The following is a 20,678-nucleotide window of genomic DNA, read 5'->3' as shown; positions in this document are numbered from 1 at the left end:
CATAACTGTTTGAGATATCATGCTCACAAACAATAAACATACAGGAATGGAAACAAAACCTCCATCCACCTTTGGTGGCAGAGGTAATCACATGGTAAAACACATCGTATGTGGTCAGGGGAACTCAGCTTGCCTGAACAGGAAGGAGCAGCTGCCGATCAGGACGCCTCATGCTGCGAACCCAGAACCGGAAGTGGTAGTGGTAGTTTGATGAATTCCCATTGTTGTTGCGTCCGTCTTTAGTTATAAACAAGAGTGAACCTAAAATGGGAACCACCCTCATGGAATGATTTGCTACACCAGTCAGGAGTGAACATATTTCCTCAAATGCTATTTTAAACCATTAAATATACATTGATTGATAGATGGCTGAGCCTCCGGGCTGATATCATATAGACTTTTGATCAAGAGGAAGGCTTCGTGGCTATCCGGTATAATAAGCAAATGTCTAGCCTCCTCGGGTGAAACCAGTCGGAGACTAATAATATGGAACGGTGCATCACACATGTGAAAGTACATGCATTATGCATGTATGGACCCGGTACCACTGACGGTGTCCTGGAAACCGTCAAAATAATCTTTCATCGGTGAACAGCCAAAGCAAGGCAAAACAAATCAATGTCACCGTGCATTTTCTGGCAAAATGTCTGTTTTGAACCACAAAGATAAATAGCACAGGCACCAGAAATAGCACACACACTGAACACCTGAGTAAGAAATGAAGGAAAGCTCCAAATGATGTCATCATTTAAAGGACGTGAAAGTTGTTGATAGTGGGATTAAATTGTACACCGGCCTGTGTGGCTGATTAATTCCCTGTACTGTTGCCAAACCAGGAATTCCAACGCAGCAAGCGCAAGAAGTAGAACGGGATAAAGAGATGACACATCAGTGAGTTCACCGGTTTGGTTTGTTTGTGTTGGGAAAGGGTTAAATTCTCACCGTCGAGTGTTCATGGTCAGTGGTTCAAACACCAATAGTTTGAGTCTCTTGTTTTAAAAAAAAGTTGTTTATTTATTTATTTTTCGGTGAACGAAGATTTAACGAACGTTCTGCTCATGCAAGGCCCGTGCACATTTGGGCAGGGATTTTTTTTAATGTGTCCAGGGTGTCATCTTTCACATCCATCAACCAGTGCTGGCAGATGGGACACCCAGCTTAACGTGCACCCGGATAACAGCACACCCATTTGTTATGCCTGATCTGCCTCGATGCCTGAACACCCGGTTCAGAGTTTTTTTTTGCTGGGTTGGGATTTGAACCCAGGATACACAGCTCATAGGTGGGTGCGTATACAACCTGAGCTATCCTGTCAGCCCCATTATGACGTCATACATGTTTAAAAAAAATGCAGCATGGGACGAAAACAGAACCAGTAGTTGGTAAATTTGACACTTCAATGAATAACTATGTTTTCGTTTTGAATAATTATCGGGTTGAGTGTTGAAATAAATATGAAGGCGGAGTTGTGCATTTCATAAAACACATGAATCATTTACATCAAGCCAAATTTGAAAAAGCAGAAATGTATGAATTATACCGGAGAGCCACGAAGCCTTCCTCTTGATCAAAAGTCTATATGACATCAGCCCGGAGGCTAAGCCATCTATCAATGTATATTTAATGGATTAAAATAGCATTTGAGGAAATATGTTCACTCCTGACTGGTGTAGCAAATCATTCCATGAGGGTGGTTCCCATTTTAGGTTCACTCTTGTTTATAACTGAAGATGGACGCAACAATGATGGGCATTCATCACACTAGCACTTCCGGTTCCGGGTTCACAGCACGAGGCATCCGAAGGTGAATTGAGGTAATGTTCCCACTCCTCTCTGTTTGTCTGTGTTCGTCCGTCTGTCCCATCTGTGATTTTTCAGACTTTTTTTCCCCCCATAACCGTTAACATATTTAGTGGGGCAACGTAGCTAAATATAGCATAACAATTGTGCATTTTGTGATTAAAGCACCAAATTTGGCACACTAGTAGCCTAACATATTATGAACAGATTTGGATATTGGGCCATCTTAAATTCAGCCGCTGATGGCTGTGGCAGCCATTTTCCACTGCCATCAAAAATTTTGAGATGGCCCAATATCCAAATCTGTTCATAATATGATAGGCTACTCGTGTGCCAAATTTGGTTCTTTCCTCATAAAATGCACAATTGTTATGCTAAGTTGCCCCACTACTTGTACTCCTAATCATGGAATCGTCTCTATCAAATAGTCTATTTTGGTATCACTTTAGTCTATCAAATGTGCTGTCCTTCACTCCCTGATCATGCGCTCACCCATGCACCTCCCCCCTATCTCTTCGACACATGGTGCTCCTTTCCTGTGTATGTCTATCCTGCCACTCCCCCTTCCCCTCCCTGTACTCTTTGGTAATTTGTGAGCATGCTGCCATTTATCCTTCAGCTTTACCATGAGCATTGGCGCAACCAAGAGGAGGGTGGTGGCTCAGATAACTCGAGCCCCCTCCTTGGCTCAAGTATGGGAGAAAATCATCTGACTGCAGGATTTGCACGACTGGCAGTGCATCACAGTGAGAGCATCTTAGTAGAGGCTGTGATTGACACTCTTGCACTGTAACCGCATCGTCTTGATTTTGTACTTTAAAATTTTGTGGAGCCCCTCCACCCCCCAAACCTTAGGAAAATCCTGGTTGTGCCCATGTCCAGCCGAGACTCTGGTTAAAAAAAAAATCCTTATGGATGTGGATTTGCATTTTGCGCTCATAGCAGAAGGCAAAGGTACACCATTCCGCAACACCGATTTATTCATTCAGATGAGAAAGGCACGGTGAATCCACCTTGGCTGTTTGATGGTGCCTTTGTCCGATAGTCACTTTTTATTTTCCCCCTTCATCTATTAATCATTTTAAACCACCAATTATAACAAAAAATTCTACCTGCACTCCCAACACTCTAAATTTCCAAACTGTATCAATTTCCAAACTGTATCTTGGAACTGGCTGGGACTTTCGGAATGAAATTCTACATCAATAATGGGAATGGAAAGTATGCGGGGTTGATCTATTTTTGACGACCTAATTTTAAGGCCATGATCTACTGAAAGACATTTTAACATTTTTCACAGCAACTTGACTCAAGTTTGTCCGATCAGAATGAAATTGCCCTCTTTAGAAAGCTCATGGCAAGGTGCAATTATGCCTGATTTACATCATACCTCTCCAGGTTAAAGGTCAAGGTCTTACACCTATAGGAATATTTAACTACCATTTAGGTTTTTCTCTTTTTTTTTTTGGCCAATGTCCGAGTTGTATCGTGGAGCCTGCTGGGACTTTCAGAATTAAATTTTGCATCAATAATGGGAATAAAAAGTTTGTGGGGTTGACATTTTGGACCATGACCTAATTTTAAGGTCATGACCCAATTATAGACTTTTTTCATGGTCACGATCCAAATTGTAGACATTTTAACGTGTTTGCTGATGCAGCTGACACCCACAGACTTTGCAGGTAACAAATGTCATCCGAGTCTCTCTCTAACTGCTCGTTGGACACAAAGTCCGGATAGCGATAGCCAAGGATTCTCCAAAGAGACCTGGTACCAAAGGAATTAAGTCGCCATCTCAGATCCCTCGTCAGATCTAAGTCTCACATCCATAGAGCAAGACTGGAAGCACCAAGGACCTGAAGACTCAGACGTCCATCCTCCTGCTCAGGTACCGGCAGCACCACACCCCATGATCCAGTGAATCCATGACTCCCAAGGCCCGACCCAGACTTCTATTGACCTCTGACTCACAGCCGGCAGACACCTGAATATCACTGCCAAGGTAAGTGAATCTCTCCGTGACCTCAACATCCTCACCAAAAACAGGCATAGCCAAGAGAGCAGCCTTGATCTTAGTTTTGACCCAGAAAACCCATAATCCCAGTGGCTCCGACTCCTCGTTCAACACGTCGAGGGCTCCCAAAAGGATATCTGGAGTCTCTGCAAAGATGACTGCATCATTTTCAAAATCAAGGTCAGAGAGCTTGACATTCCCAAACAATGCAGCAGAGCTTGATCTCTCCGATATCCTCCCCAGAATCCAGTCCGTACAAGCGCTGAAAAATGTGTGGGCCGGTACACACCCCTGACGAACTCCAGTAACAACTGAAAATAAGTCAGAGATGGTACCACCACATCTCACAGCACTCTCAGTACCAGAGTAGAGTTCAGACATCAGATTGATCAGTTTTGGTGGCACCCCACGAAGACCAAGAATCCTCCAGAGGGAATCCCGATTCACTGAATCAAACGCTTTGCCGAGATCAACATCGGCTGCAAGGAGCCCTTGCTGAAACTCTCATCTGTGTTCGGTGAGGACCCGAAGAGCAAGGATACATTCAATCGTTGACTTCTTTGGTGTAAAGACTGACTGCTCTGGACACTGGTACTCAAGCAGATGGTGGTGAACTATCTCAAGATTTATCCGAGTAAAGACCTTGCCCGACACTGAGAGCAGCGTCACGCCTCCGTAGTTGTTGCAGTCTTGGCGATCAGCCTTCCCTTTCCAGAGAGGGACAACATGGCCCCTCTTCCAATCAGTTGGGATGATGCCTGTGTTCGAGGCAGAGCACAGAACTGCATGCAAAGACATGAGTGCAGCATTTCCACCAGCCTTGAGCAGTTCAGCATAGATGCCACAGATCCCAGGAGCTTTATGCCATTTCAACCAGTTCACTGCAGCCTGTGTTTCCACAAAAGAAGGCAGATCACAGTTGATTGGAAGGTCAGCAATAGGGATAGTAACACCCCTAACATCCAACTCGATAGCTTGTGGATCAGCCTGGTAAAGCCTATCAAAGTAATTGGCCCAGCAGGCCCTTACTTTGGACTCTTCCGTCAAGATCCCACTATCCTCCGCTCCAACTGCAGTACACCGAAGGATGGCCTTGGAAGAACGCAATGCATGAATTCCCCTTTAAGCAGGATGAGAATCACCTGACCACAGGTGATGCTCGACCCCCCTCACAGATTCCTCGCACATAGGCCTCCTTGTCCACCCTTAGCGCACATACGGTTTGACACCTCAGCTCCCTGAACAGCTCAGCTCTGCCATTCAGTCTGGCCCTGCGACTCTTATTAATAGTATCCAGTGTCCCTTGAGAAACAAAATTCTTCTTCGCCCAATGGTGACTTCTCAGACATCCACCAGCAACATCAAGGATGGTGGTCTTGAAGCACTCCCCAACTCTTCAGGATTCCCCAAAATACACAGACTCCTTAAATCCCCACTCAGCCTGTTCACAAACTCAGCTGCCCCTCTCATCCTTGAACTTGCCAACCAACATCCATCCGAGGCTGGGATGTTACCATTCTCCCAGATTTAAGCTGAAACTTCAGAGTTGCTACAAGAAGCCTGTGGTCATTATTGAGGAACTGAGCACTCTGGTGGACCCTGCAGTTTTGGATCATCCTCCAGCGACCATCAATGAGCACATGGTCAATCTCCTTTGCCACACCACCAGCGTTGGATTACCAAGTACATTGATGAGCTTGTGGGTGCTGAAACCATGACCAGCCACCCCAAGTCCATAACTTCTTGCAAAGTCAAGGAACTTAGTTCTATTCTGGTTCACAGTTCCAGACCATGGGGACCAAAACATGTCTCATAACCATCCCTATCAGTTCCAGTTAATGCATTGAAATCCCCCAAGATGAGAAGTGTATCTCGCCTGGAGCATTGATCAACCACACACTTGAGCATGGCATGGAATGCGTCCTTCACGGTGAGATCAATCACTTCAGTCGGAGCATACACAAAAACCAGGGAAATGACACCCGAGGTGTGACGAATCCTTCGTCTCATGGCACGCTCATTGACTGGTAACCTCAATTATCATTGCAGTCAGCTTATTGGACACAGCTACACCAACTCCTTGGGCATATTAACCATCAGAGCAACCAGACCAATAGTAGGTGTCACCACCCGCCACGATCTCACCACTATCCGATCTCCGAACCTCAGAGAGTGCTGCAACACCGATGTCCAAATGCTTGAGCTCAGGTGATAACAGAGACAGGTGATCATCCTCTCTTAGGGATAAGATATTCCAGGCACCCACCTGAAGGGACCACCTCAGGTTAACCAAAGGAGACCGCCGTCTGGTGGATGACACCGCAGCCCCACCCCTATTCCACACACACTACCGCAATCTGTCCCGGGAAGGTTATGCCATGGTTTTCCTCCTGTCAAAGAGTGGTGGTCCTGAAGGCTTTGCCCCAATCCCGTAATCCGGTGAGCTGTCCTGTGGATGGCAGCTGCACAGGAGGTACTCCCACTGAGTGGGTTTTCAGATTTATTTTTGCTTTTCGTACGTTTTGCGGAATGAAGGGTTTTACAGTGGCTGAAGTGCAAATCCTGCCACTAACCTCCAATCCAGATGACTGTCCAGTGTCCGTCAACACTCACAAAGGAACTTGCTTGTGTATGATATGTTGGAACCGCTTTCCAGAAATTTTATATTTCTGCCTTAGATCTCGATGTTTTTATCAAATTTGAAAAAAAAAACTGCATTTGCATGCCCAGTTCCAACGAGTTCACCTGTTTTGAGTTGTGACCAGCAACGCCCGATTTCAATCACACCTTTTATTGCCCTCTTATTTGAGGGGTTCCTTGCTGATTGGGTGATGAGGGATATACAAAATGGCATTGACCACCAAACCAAAAGCAGTTTTGCAATTTGATCGGTGGATAAATCTCCTAAAAAGGTTACCATCGAAAAAAAAAATTAAATAACGGCCCATCACCGCACATCCAAATTTGGCGAATCCCACGAGAAGCAAATTGTCACAAACTTCTCAGGCAAATGAATGTAATTTGATATTGTCAGTTATAAAAGTGAGAGCTATCTTTCCCTTGAACAACTCAATCATGGGTGATTATTATGATAAACTGCTGATGCAGTGTTGAGTTGTCCATCATTGCACAGCATCGAGATGAATTCGCAGTTTAAGCAGCCACTTGAAATATATTAGAAGTGCAAAAACAGTTATGCCTAATCAACCTTAACGGCACACGGGATGGCTGTAGATTTTGATAACGATCATACAGTGCTCTGCGAAACAATTTGATGTACCTGCAACAAAAAGGAAAGAATGGAAACCATGTGTGCTTGCTTGTAAACACAAACAAGTGTTCAAAAGCTCCACATGACAAGGAACATGAAACCTGTAAGGAGGGAGGTGTAGTTAAAGATGAAAAAAAAAGAAAAAAAAATTCCAGATACATCCTTCAGTGCTTCCATTCTATTTCACTTTGGTTTAAGTGAATTGTAAGTAAAGAGAGACCAAGACCATGTCGTTTGGGGCAGACTGCAACTTGGACATTCGTTAAGGAGCCTCCATTAACGCATCATGCTCACCAATTCCCAACGCAAACGATTGTGAGAAGGTAACGTCTTTCATTAATGAGTGATTTTCAACACAAAATAAAGTCCATAGACCCAGCATGATTGTGCCACATTTACATGCACAACCCCAACCCAATCATCCAATCCACGAGCACACTCACCCTTCTTGACACCAACCGCACCTCCACCACGAACCCAATCCGACCTGACATCAATTCAGTGGGAAAGGGGCCAGCAGATAGAGGGAAAAAGTGAAGAGGTACATCACAGACAAGATATCAACGATTCATAGGAAAACATTGCATTTCAGGGGGGCTGGGAAAGCGCAGTTATACCTGAGGGTTGCCTGACAATGACGATATATTGGCAGTTGTCAACACATACGACTCAGAGAATCAATATGTCAACATTGTCGAGAAGGCACACCATGAAACAGGATGCTCACATTTCACCGAGTTAAATTCTGTTCCATATTCCATTGCTGCTGACTTTCCTGTACCCCTCTATATTCAGACAGAATAAATTTTCTCAAAGTTTTCTTCAAAAGTTGCAAGGTTAAGCTGAAAATGGTAAAAAAAAAAAACTCTGTTGTGCTAATTCAATTACACAAAGTTTGACCAAAACGAAATCTCCACTAATTATAATAATTGTTGATTGAGGTTTATCCTGTCTTTAGGAATTTGAAGAAATTTTTTTGTGAATCATCAGGTTGCCCGTGCCCGCACGGGGTCCTACACGGGGTCGGGATGGAGTTGGCAAAAATGCAAATGGCGTCTTCTATCATCGAGCCTGCAAGCTGGGAACAACAATTAGCATTTATTGCCACATCTGATTTGCTCCATTAGAAACTGCTTGTTTGATAAATGTAGCTTTTTGATGCTGAGTCCATAATATAATTTTTTATTGGTGTCAAAGCCAGTGACCAATCGCAAATTGATAGCAGATATATTCTATTTTCCTTTTACCATTGCCAACACACCCGGATGAGTCACATATATTGCAACAGCATGATTATACTTTATACTGTGGCAGATAATCTGTATACACCTGTCATCATTCCTCTGTACCTTTCTCAGTTCTTGGATCAACAACTGTATCTATACCAATACGTGTGTGTGTGTGTGTGTGTGTGTGTGTGTGTGTGTGTGTGTGTGTGTGTGTGTGTGTGTGTGTGTGTGTGTGTGTGTGTGTGTGTGTGTGTGTGTGTGTGTGTGTATGTGTGTGTGTGTGTGTGTGTGTGTGTGTGTGTGTGTGTGTGTGTGTATCCTCCATAACTCAAAAACCATAAACCTCGCAGCCTGAAACTTTGCATGCATACTAATAAAACTCCAAGGAAGTGCAGGAGTGAAAATTGGGTGTTTGGGTTAATTAAAGCATCCTATTCAACATAATTAACGACCTTATTTAATTACATCCTTTATCAGGCACATCCACAGACACCTCGCTCTCTGTGGTTTTAAGGCGTTTCCTGGTTACCCTGCTGAGGTCTGAAGTCACCATGTTTCTTGGCCTGCAAAACCATGCTTCGACTTGGAACAGGCCACAACGATTTCTTAACGATAAAGGGGTTTTTTTGTTTATTTTATTTTTACTTTCTTCACTCATATTAACGAATGCCTGTTCATGATAGCTACAAATCGCTGAGTACATTGCAATGCTTATAAACACCCCAAGGCACCAGCGTTCGTGGCTAACACCAGATTTCATTTCCGTACAAGCGATAACCATGAAAATCTCTTAAACTAAGGTGAATTTCAAAATTTAAGCTCCAGAATTAAATTTGGCCGCAGTTCTGACTGCTATAAAGAGAGTGTTCATTTATCCAATTCAGATATTCGTTGGGCGTCTCCGGGAGGTGTTTATTATAACGGATCATTGTTGCCAAGCCAACCGTTCCTTATCAACCATTTTGTTGGAGTGATTAAGCCACTTGATGAGCGCTCTACAGTATCCACACCATCACTGACTACTTCATTCCCATATCATCCCTCTATGTGGAGTACTACCATACTCCATGATAGTGTTCGACTTGAACGAAGTTCAGAGGCCACTCACCTGCAGTGGCCACATGTTCTGCAGTGCAACAGGAAGTGGCTGGCTCACTGAAAATGTGAAATTTTATTTTACACTACGTTTCCCATTTTTGTACGATGTTCCATTATATGACCCGCCACTTTGGCAGAGATAAATACAAATAAAAATTAAATGTTTCATATTTAAAAGTTTCTTCAACAGTTTTGTGGAATGCTTGGTGAAGCCACTTGGCATGTGTTTTTCAAGATTTAATGGCGATACCGTTGCACAATACTGGATATAGGAAGGCAAAATAAATTTCTGATCACAATGAGAAAAAATGTTTTCAGTTGTTGTGAAATAATGAATCGCTACATCATGGGAGGAAAGCTGAAAGGTATGCATGCTCACTCTAAGTTGTCCAGCCTCGGTTTGAATCCCAACCCAGCTGTAAACTGTCATCCGGGTGTTTCAAAGGCAGGGTGATTCATCAATGTGTGTGCCATTAATATGGCCGTCACATCTGCTGGAACCTCCCCCCTCCCCATCATCTCTCTGCCCTCTCCTCCCCTCACCTCCCCCTTTCCCCTCTCCTCTCTTTCTCCCCCCACCACTCTCTCTCTCTGTCTCTCTCTCTCTCTCTCTCTCTGGTAGCGATGCCCAGATGGTGGTTATCTCTGCACGTATTTGGTTTGTGGTTATCTCCGCACGAATCCGGACAGTGGTTATATCCTTAGCACTCATGCTGCCTTCACTTGCCCTACTACTGCTTGCTCCCCCTCCTTCCTCACTCTCCAACTCCTGCTCACTCCCCTCTCCTTCCTCGCTCCCCCATCCCTCCTTGTTCTCCCTCCTCTCCCTCCCCTCACCCTCATTCCTTACTCCCCCCCCTTAATACTCCCATTAACGAAGTGACAGCTTGTATTTGCTCGTAATTGAATATAATATCTGGTATCAAGCATGGATCGTCATGATCATACTAAAATACGCAATGTGGTGTCTGTCTGTCTTTTTTTGACCGCGATACATTCGGTCGTTACCTATCCAGTCTCAACTAAACTTTCCAGGAGGACTAATGGTCACACGATGGAAGTTGTAACGACTTAACTTGCCCGACTCCCGAAGGGGGATTTATGCCTTGGAAAACCTCCATGTTAAGATGTATAAATGGCTCAGCAAGGCGTTTCTTTGGAGCACACCTTCTGTTTCGTGGAGGCGCAGTGCAAATGGGAAGGATGTAAAAAATATTATAACCCCAAATGATTCAGTCAATTCTGTCCAACATACAATTACCTTTTTAAACATTCACTACTGAGGTGTGGTGAGGTGTCTTTAATAATGTGGTGAATAGATAAACATTCGATTAGTGCAACAAAATTTAAATATGCATTTCAATAAAATAAACATCATCAAAGCTTTTCGCCTTGCACTCCTTGGGATAAAACCACAAGCAGATGAAGAAGAAACACCAAACTCTCATGTACAAAGTTACAATGTAATGTCCTCAATGTTGATTGGTTGAGAGAAAGAAAGGATGGATTACCTGGTTGGTGGAACCACAGAGCATCATGAATAATGAGTAGGCGTTGATGAATCGCCAAGAAGTAGCGGAAACTTAATGTTCATAAGCAAAGGGCAGGTGGTGGTGGGGGGGGGGGTGTTTTTCATGATGACTCAACATTGACTGTGGGACAGTTGTCACACAGTCAAGCAATCATAGTCAAAATAGATATAAAGTTCAGACAAATTATTTCTGTCTACAAAGAATGGGATTGGTTGACCTGATGAATGTGGCCTCCATTGCACGAAGGTGAGCTCAACTGGGTCCTCTACTCAAGATTTTAAACCAGCTGAAATTATATTGCTCTGCACACTGAGTAAATGGTAACCAATTGCAAAGGCACAGGGAATAGTTGAACTGTGTATATTATTCCAAGCCCGAGTTGGTTATTTTTGTTCGGTCGACTGACCATGTCTGATCCCCAAAGGGACGTATCATTCAATGTGATCCTTCAATCTCAAATTTGTACCACCCATATACCTCGCGTAACACTGACACTGAAATTAATAAATACTTATATGAGAGGTGGGCAGAACGTCTTTTTGGACTGATGGAAGCAACCAGCGGGTGGTGAAAAATCACTCGTGGTTGAACCGCATCGGAAGAATGGGACACTGTCCGTTTGATCTGGTTTTCAAACCATTGAGAAAGTTTGCCTTTCCAAGGTAGACGTAAGTATAGTGGATATTTACCAGGTCCGATTATCGGAGTCTTTGGTCGGTTCAGGAAGTTGTTTGTGTATATATATATATATATATATATATATATATATATATATATATATATATATATATATATATATATATATATATATATATATATATATATATATTGATGACCTGTTCAAGATCACCATTTTCAAGAACAATAGTCTTGATGGTCTCAATTTCAGCATGGAGTTTGTCTGTGGAGCAGATCTTTCTTGCTCTATTGACCAAGATACCAATCAATCCAATCTTGTATCTGGAGGAACTGTAAGAGTCCCACCGAGTATACTGTCCAGTAAAAGTAGACTTTCGATGGACTCTAGTTTTATAAGCGTCGGCCGATTTCTCAACGAAGACGTCCAACAAGGGAAATATGCCGGAGCGTTCCATCTCTAAGTTGAACTCTAGGGATGGATGGAGAGAGTTCAGGTCTGCCAAGAAGACTTTACATGCTGAGGTTGACTCAAACAAAGCAAAGATGTCATCCATGTACTAATAATAGATGGAAGGAGGTTGAACTCCAGGTTGTGGATCTGAAAAGGCACGCTTTTCACAGGAACCTGCAAAGATGTTTGCCAAGACGGGGCCTCGAGGAGATCCCATCACCACACCATCGATCTGAGCATACATTGAATAATTTAAACTGAACTCGACAGAACGGGTCGCCATTTTCATTTATTCAACAAAGACAGACTCAGGGACCGGTGGAGGTGTCAAGTCACGATGAAACAGAAGTTGCGCACATATTTCAATCACTTCTGTCAGTGGGACATTCGTGAATAGACTGGCTATATCGTATGAGCATATAATGGAATTCTCGTTTTGGTGTGTGATGGGCCGTATGGCATCGGCAAAGGTGAAGAAATCCACAATTACATGTTCTGAGACACTGTCCAGTGCTGGCTGAAACAGCTCACATAACCATCTGGTGAGTTCATGCTGGGCAGAGCCAGTCATTGAAAGGATCGGCCGTAGAGGAACACAATCTTCATGAGACTTTGGGAGAGCATACATCCTCAGTCTTTATGATCCAACAGGTCGAATTGTCATAAATCTCCTGAGAGAGGTTTCCTCATTTGCAGAGTTGCAATAGCCTTTTTGCCATTTGTTTCTCCAAACGAGATGCGTGGTCATGTTCAGTTGTATTTCCCAGGTATTGGAACTTGGACACCACTTAAAATCACAGCCATTTTCTCAACGTAGACACTCTTATTCAGAATAACCATGCCGGAACCTTTATCTGGTCTGCAAATCTGGATTTCAGGATTGGCGTGATTTCGGGATTACATATATATATATATATATATATATATATATATATATATATATATATATATATATATATATATATATATATATATATATATATATATATATATATATATATATGGATTTCAGGATCCGCATGCCGGACGGCCCAGAGTTAGCAACAATATATATTATATACATATATATATATATATATATATATATATATATATATATATATATATATATATATATATATATATATATATATATATATATATATATATATACATATATATATATATATATATTATATATACATATATATATATATATACGTATATACATATTATATATATATATATATATATATATATATATATATATATATATATATATATATATATATATATATATATATATATATATATACATATTATATATACATATATTATTTTATATACACACATATATATACAAACATATATATATATATATATATATATATATATATATATATATATATATATATATATATATATATATATATATATATATATATATATATATATATATATATATATATATATATATATATATATATATATATATAGTTACGGCTGTGGAAAATCGCATTACACCAAAAAGGGTCCTCAGGTGAGATATATCGGTAAGTTCATGTGTAGTTAACCCAAACCCGGTGTTTAGAGGGAATATATGAGATCCATTCGGGCTGCGATTCTTCAGTTTGTCGTTTTTCTTTTGCTGTCGTTAATTTGGTGCAAGAACAACAATGAACATCACCACAACCAACATCTCAACAATCACGCCATTCACTACACGACGCCAACAATCACGCCATTCACACCATGACGCCACCTTCCACAACTATGCTACCATATCTTCGCCACTTGTCATTCAACGAGCACCGTGTGGTCACGATCTCCGCGGGACGGATGAAAGGAGTGGAGAGGCAGCAGCAACCAGGGTGCGAAGGGGCATCTTCCGCTTGAATATCTCTCGCCGGATTTTCCCTCCTGCTTTTCCCGCGCTTTGGCATGGGGGAGGTGCGATTTGAGCCAGAGGTCAAAGGTGAAAAAAGGTGGGGGCCTGATTTTGGGGGAATAATTCCCTGGCCCCGAGCCAAAAACTGACTTTCCTCGTCCCCCGCACGGCGCAGGCAACGAGAGGGCACGCCCCTTTTTGGGAAGCTTCCAGAAGGGAGATGGAGCCAGAAACGGCGTGGGGCAAAGGGCGGAGCACCACCCTACAAAAGGCGTGAGCGTGGAGAGGCTCGTGTGGGAGTTGGGTTCGGTCGGTTGTCGGGGGGTGGAGAGTCCTTGCTCTTGGTTGGTTCGGTCGGTTGTCGAGGCTTGGAGAGTCCTTGCTCTTGGTTGATTCGGTCGATTGTCGAAAGGCGTGGGCATGAAGGTCGACGAGAACGTTGTTCCCTTGTCCCTGAAGGAGAATTGTGGAGAGCTGTGGTGATTGTTCCTGGTCGGAGGTTCTGTTCGTTCGTTCCTGTCGGGCGGATGACACGTGCAGGCGCGGGGCACGAGCCCAGTGGACCACACCAGAGGGACTCGGAGTTACGGTCGCCAAGGGCTGGACGACGTGCCAAGGGAAGTCGCGACTTCCTTTTCTTTTGGGGTTTTGTGTAAATGTCTGTGGGTGGTGCCAGTCTTGAAAAGTAGAACTGTTATAAGTGTTGCCGTGTAAATCATATTCAGTTGTAGATCTGCGTGTGTCTCTTCGCTTGCTTTTGTTGTGTTTTCTTGCTTGACTGTGAGAAACGTGCCTTCCGTGCTTCCGTAATAAAAGTGCTGGTCCAATTGTTCCCCGTTTCGCTGCGTCCTTTCCTTTGTTTGAATCTCCATCTTGCATCACGTAAGGGATTAATAGTGGGTTTAAAACACCCGATAACTAATCTGAACCGTCAAGGTCGAGGATAACTCCGCTCGGTTATCCCTGTAGTACGGAACGAGCTGCTAAAGCGGTTCGTGTCCGGAGTCGACCTGCGGCGTGGTACAACTCCTCGGTACGCTATCCGCGCGGGTACTTAGGTAAATCGACTATTCGGCGATCGGATCCTATTTCGCGCGGGGAGAATGCGGACCGAGTTGTGGTGAGGTTAAACCCCCACCCGTGACTGGCTCCTGGCGGTAGTTCCCGGAGGGTCACGACTGAATTGTCCGTTCCGGTGGGCGACGTGTCGCCATTCGAGTCAAGCGGCCGATCGCATGCCGGACGGGCCAGAGTTAGCAACAATATATATTATATATATATATATATATATATATATATATATATATATATATATATATATATATATATATATATATGTATATATATATATTATATATACATATATATTGTTGTGGTTACCAAATTCGCAAACCACCATTCAGGTCCCTTAGGTGAGGTATCTCGGTAAGTACATGTGTAGTTAGGCCCAAACCCGTTGTCTAGTGGGAATACATGTCATTTATACGTGCTGCGACTCTTCAGGATAGCCGTTTTTCTTTTACTATCTTTATTTTGGACCAACCGCCATGATCACAACCACAACATCAACCACCGACCACAACCACCACTTCACCACAACCGCCACGACCTTCACGTCACACCTCGCAACCGTAGCATCGCCACCGTTCTTGCCCCGCTGTGGGTACCGGTGTTGGATTCGTGCAGAGCGCGCGTCGAACCGCGTGTACAAAATCACGGATTTTGTGCTTCAAAAACGGATCAAAAACGACACACGCCCACTTTTTGCCGTCCAATCGGTGAGCGAGGGGCGATTTGGCCCCGCCTCCAGAACGATCGATATATGCAAATTTGTGGATCAAAAAGCCTTCACGCCCACTTTTTCTCGGGCCAATGGGGAGCGAGGTGAAAGGTCAAAGGGAGGGGGTCAAAGGCGAAGTTACGGGGGGATAAAAGGACGGTGTTAGTCAGAAAGGAGAACGAGAACGAAAAGGAGAACGAGAACGAGGAGTCGGAACGGAGGGGACGAGTGTGGAAGTCTGGAGCCCGAAGCCTGCAGTGGCTGGAGAAGCTGAAGAGAGTCGGACGAGGGGGTGCTCGCGTCGGTGCCGGGAGCTGCACGCCCGAGGGAGGCCGGCAGCGCGACCTGGCCGAGGTGGAGACGCACACCAGGGATAATAAAGATCCTCTATACCCCGAGCATCAGCAACCCCCTCCTGTTTCCCCCCGCGCTGAGATAGTGCGACCAAGGGGGCCCCGTTCCCACCCCCTGCCAGGCACTGTCCGCGAGGCCCGCGGGTTGCGGGGCCATCGCCGCTCCGCGTCTCATCACCAGACGGGTAGGCGCGACCCGGTCTCGGCCTCAGGCCCGCCTCATTCTTGAGGTATTTCTTTTCCTTGGTTTTGGGTATGTGTTGTCGGCGCCGTCTGTGAAGTAGAATTGTATAAGTGTTGCCGTGTGCTCGGTAGTCGGTATTAGCTCTGCATTGTTTTCGCTTTCATATTTGCTTTTTGTGTAAATGGAATTGTGTTTTCTTTTTTTTGTGTGCATTTGGTGGAATTGTATTTGTGTGCTTCCCGTGTGCCGCGAATAAATGTGCTTTATTGTTGAACTGTTCTCCCGCTTCGCTTCGTCTTTTCCTCCATTGAATCCTCATCTTGCTTCACGTAAAGGGTTGGTAGTGGGCTGAATACGCCCGATAATTAATCGAACCGTCGAGGTCGACGATAACACCGCTCGGTTATTCTGATAGTACGGAACGGGTCGCTTAAGTGGCCCGTGTCCGAAGTCGACCTGCGGCGAGGTGCGATCGCCCGGTCTACCCTCCGCGTGGGTACTTAGGTAGGTCGAATTTGGCAAGCAACCCTATCCCACGCGGGGGCTGATTGGCTCGATCGCGGTGAGACCGAAAGGTCCACCCGTGACTGGTTCCCGGCGTTAGTCCGAGAGGGTCACGACTGGATTGTCCGTCCGGTGGGCGACGTGCCGCGATTCGAGTTACGTGGCCGTCAGCACGCCGGCGGGCGCGAAGACCGCAACAATATATATATATATATATATATATATATATATATATATATATATATATATATATATATATATATATATATATATATATATATATATATTATATATATTATATATACATATTATATATACGTATATATACATATTATATATATATATATATGTATATATATACATATTATATATACATATATTATTTTTATATACATATATATATATATATATATATATACATATATATATATATATATATATATACATATATATATATATATATATTTATATATATATATATATATACATACATATATATACATATATTATTTTTATATACACACACATATATATATATATATATATATATATATATATATATATATATATATATATATATATATATATATATATATATATATATATATATATATATATATATATATATATATATAAACAGTAATCCCCTGTTTATCGCGGGGTTACCTTCCCAACCCCCTCCCCCCCACTGCGAAAAGTGAAAATCTGCGATAAATGGATGCCTCCCCAAAACACATCTTAAACACATTTTAAACTCAATTAAACACATAAAGAAAACATTTGCATGCATAATAATGTACAGAAAATAATAATAATGGAATAAAAAACAGTGAAAACACATTCTAAACTCAGTTTGGTGAACTCAGTAACATTGCAAGATCGGGTTCGAGGTGCCGGAGATCGACTCGTCTGGTCTGGTCGGCTTGGCAGTGAACGGGTTCGAGGTGCGGGAGATCGACTTGTCCGGTCTGGTCGGTTTGGCAGTGCTCGTCCAACCACGGAAAACCTTTTTCCTTCCCGAAGCATATCGAGCACCTTAACCTTCTATACATACCTCGCTTTCGTGCGTTGTGTAACTGGTCGAGTGCCATGCGTTATAATTTATTGCTTAAATAATTTATATTTTATATATTATTACCGCGATATACCGGGGGAATCCGCAGAAGAAATTAATTAGGTTCCAAAGGAAAACCCGCGATGAACGGGGGCGCGGTAGGTGAACCGCGATATCGCGGGGATTACATATATATATATATATATATATATATATATATATATATATATATATATATATATATATATATATATATATATATATATATATATATATATATATATATATATATATATATATATATATATATATATATATATATTGTTGCGGTTCTCAGAACCGCATCCCTCCAAAGCAATGGCATCCATCATACAGTGGTCCAGACAGTTATTTCATTAATATACATACATATAGTCCCTTCCTTCTTGTCTAATGGGTCAAATGGGACAGTGCGTTGTGTGAATCTCATAGTTAGGTCTGATTATATCTCTGACTTCATTCCTACTCTGCCTTTTCTCTTATTCCTGAGGTAAATACAAGCCACGGTCACGCCCTCACTGTAAGAATGGGTGCTCGTGAAGGCCAGGAGGCACTGCACTCGGACACCCACCTGCAGAAACCGCGGCTGCACCCTTCACGTAAGAATGCGTCCTCACAAAAGACCAAAAGGAACAAAACACCAAACAGCCATGCTGCACGGAACACGTGCAGCACAGCAGTAATTTCCACCCACTGGGCAGAAGAAATAGCAAGCCCAACCAACACGATGGCGCCGCTGTAGGAATGGCACGCCCGGGGGAATATGGGTCCTCGTGAAGGCCAACCATGGATAAACAACACCCCAAATGCCAACGCCATACAGTACGCACACAGCGCATTCTTTTTCAATCTGAATCTCCATCTAATACTAGTACCAAAACTTTTTTCAACCCAAACCTCCATCTAATAATTATATCCAATCTTTTCCCTCAATTCCTGACACAGATCAGGGCTGGCACTGCGCACACCACCACTTTTGATAAATGACCGCATGCCCAATGGCGGCCGAACCACGCGCAGCCGTCGGGTCATTTATTATCACATACAGAACAGGGCACGAATGGCACACATCTTGTTCAGGTCTGTGCATGGGTTTACCATATCATCTTACAGTCAATCTTCCCTGAAAACCGCGATCGCGGGTGTCTTTCGCGTACGGTGGACGTCTTCATGCCTCTCCGCCCGGCGAGGCTGTCAAGCTGTGCGGCTCGGGCTGCATGGCTTCAGACAGGCAGCGCATTGACCAGCGCTGACCGCTTGTCGCTGGGGCATGGGCCGGAGTTCGATGCAAGGCGATTTGTGTCACGGTGTTCGGAGAGAAACAATTCCGCAGCTTGGAATCATCTTGCCGGATGTAAAGTGGAGCCGCTTCTGGCCATCACAGCTGGGCCGTGTGCTGGCCAGGGCCCAACCAGAGTGCCTGATTCGAGTGACGACACATTGCTTCGGGTCGTCGCCCCCGCCCCACACCACAGGGTCTTTAAAAGAATGGGTCTCAGCGCAGTTCGAGCGTTCCTCATCTGCTGGTGGTTTTCCGTCCCTGCTCATCGCTTCTGGTTCCTGTCGGCTCATCCTGCTCTCTGTCTGGCCTGGGATCGAGAATCCGCCCATTCGCCTGCTGACTCCACCTTCCTTCACCAGCTCGCTGCTGACTCCGCCCTTCTTCACCAACTTGCCACTGACTCCACCCACCCTCCTGATCCTATCTGCCACTACGCCCACTTGTTTTGTCTCCGCCTTTCTCCACCCACTGGCTTCTGACTCCATCCAAAGTTCTTCCTTCACACCTGACGGTCGCGCCCCATTATCTGGATTGATGCCTCACTGCACGAAGTGCCACGAAGTGGGAGACGACGCGCCAGCTGTCTGGGAGGTATTGCCCAGTGGAGCATCCCCCCACAACGTGCTGCGTGGCGCGGTCGGTCAATCGTGAAAGGTATTGAGAGACCGTTAGCCTCATCTCCTCTCCTCTTTCTTCTTATTAACTCTTCTTCATCGGGTTTTGGTGTGTGTGTGTGTGTGTGTGTCATGGTGCCTGTCCTCGTTTAAGTGAAGAGTGTGGAAGAATTACATTGGGATAACTCTGCTCTGTGTCTGCTTTTGTGAGTTGCTTGTATTATTGTTGCACCACACTTTTCTTCCTATCTCTGCAGACACAAACAATAAACTACATTCACTGTGCCACATATCTTTCCTCGCTGCCTGTTAATAAATTATTAGTAGAAATGTTCCCAGCTCGTTTTTGTCTTTTCTTTCAATGATCCAGCATGGTCCGTTTCCGAACCTAGCCGGGACTTTATTCCCAACGATCTGTTCCTTTTAGCCAGTACGTCCTTGGCAGTGTTGCTTGGCTGCATCTGATCCGGTCCCCCGGTAATAAGGTGAATAATTAGGTAACCCGGTTAACCCAAAGATGGAGGACCCTAGGTCACCTGGTTGAGTTATTGGCATTCACGGTTGGTTAGTGACCCGCCGCGTCACGGAATTATCTGTGTGCCTGCACAATGCCTGCAATTCCCGGGAGTCTGGTGGGAACCAGAGATAGCTTCCCCCCTCCCCCCTCCTGGTCTTCTTACCCGACCCCCATCCCGCAATACACACACACACACACACACACACACACACATACACACATACACACATACACACACACACACACACACACACACATTTTTGGTTGTGGTGAATGAATGTTTATGTTCTGTATATGCAAAAAAACAAAATTTTGGCAAAATTATTTTTGTTTTCACAAAAAGTTAAAAGTATTTCTCTTGTACAGTATACAATGCTTTTGGTTTTGATGAATGATTCTGCTGCTACTGCAAACCACAATCTCCTCGCTGATGCTCAATATGGATTCCCT

This window comes from Eptatretus burgeri, chromosome 1 (assembly GCF_056783735.1).
Source record: "Eptatretus burgeri isolate ZD-2024b chromosome 1, Ebu_testis_v1, whole genome shotgun sequence".
In the NCBI taxonomy this organism is placed as follows: Eukaryota; Metazoa; Chordata; class Myxini; order Myxiniformes; family Myxinidae; genus Eptatretus; species Eptatretus burgeri.
The sequence above is the reverse complement of the archived record's forward strand: the minus strand, read 5'-3'. Positions refer to the sequence as shown.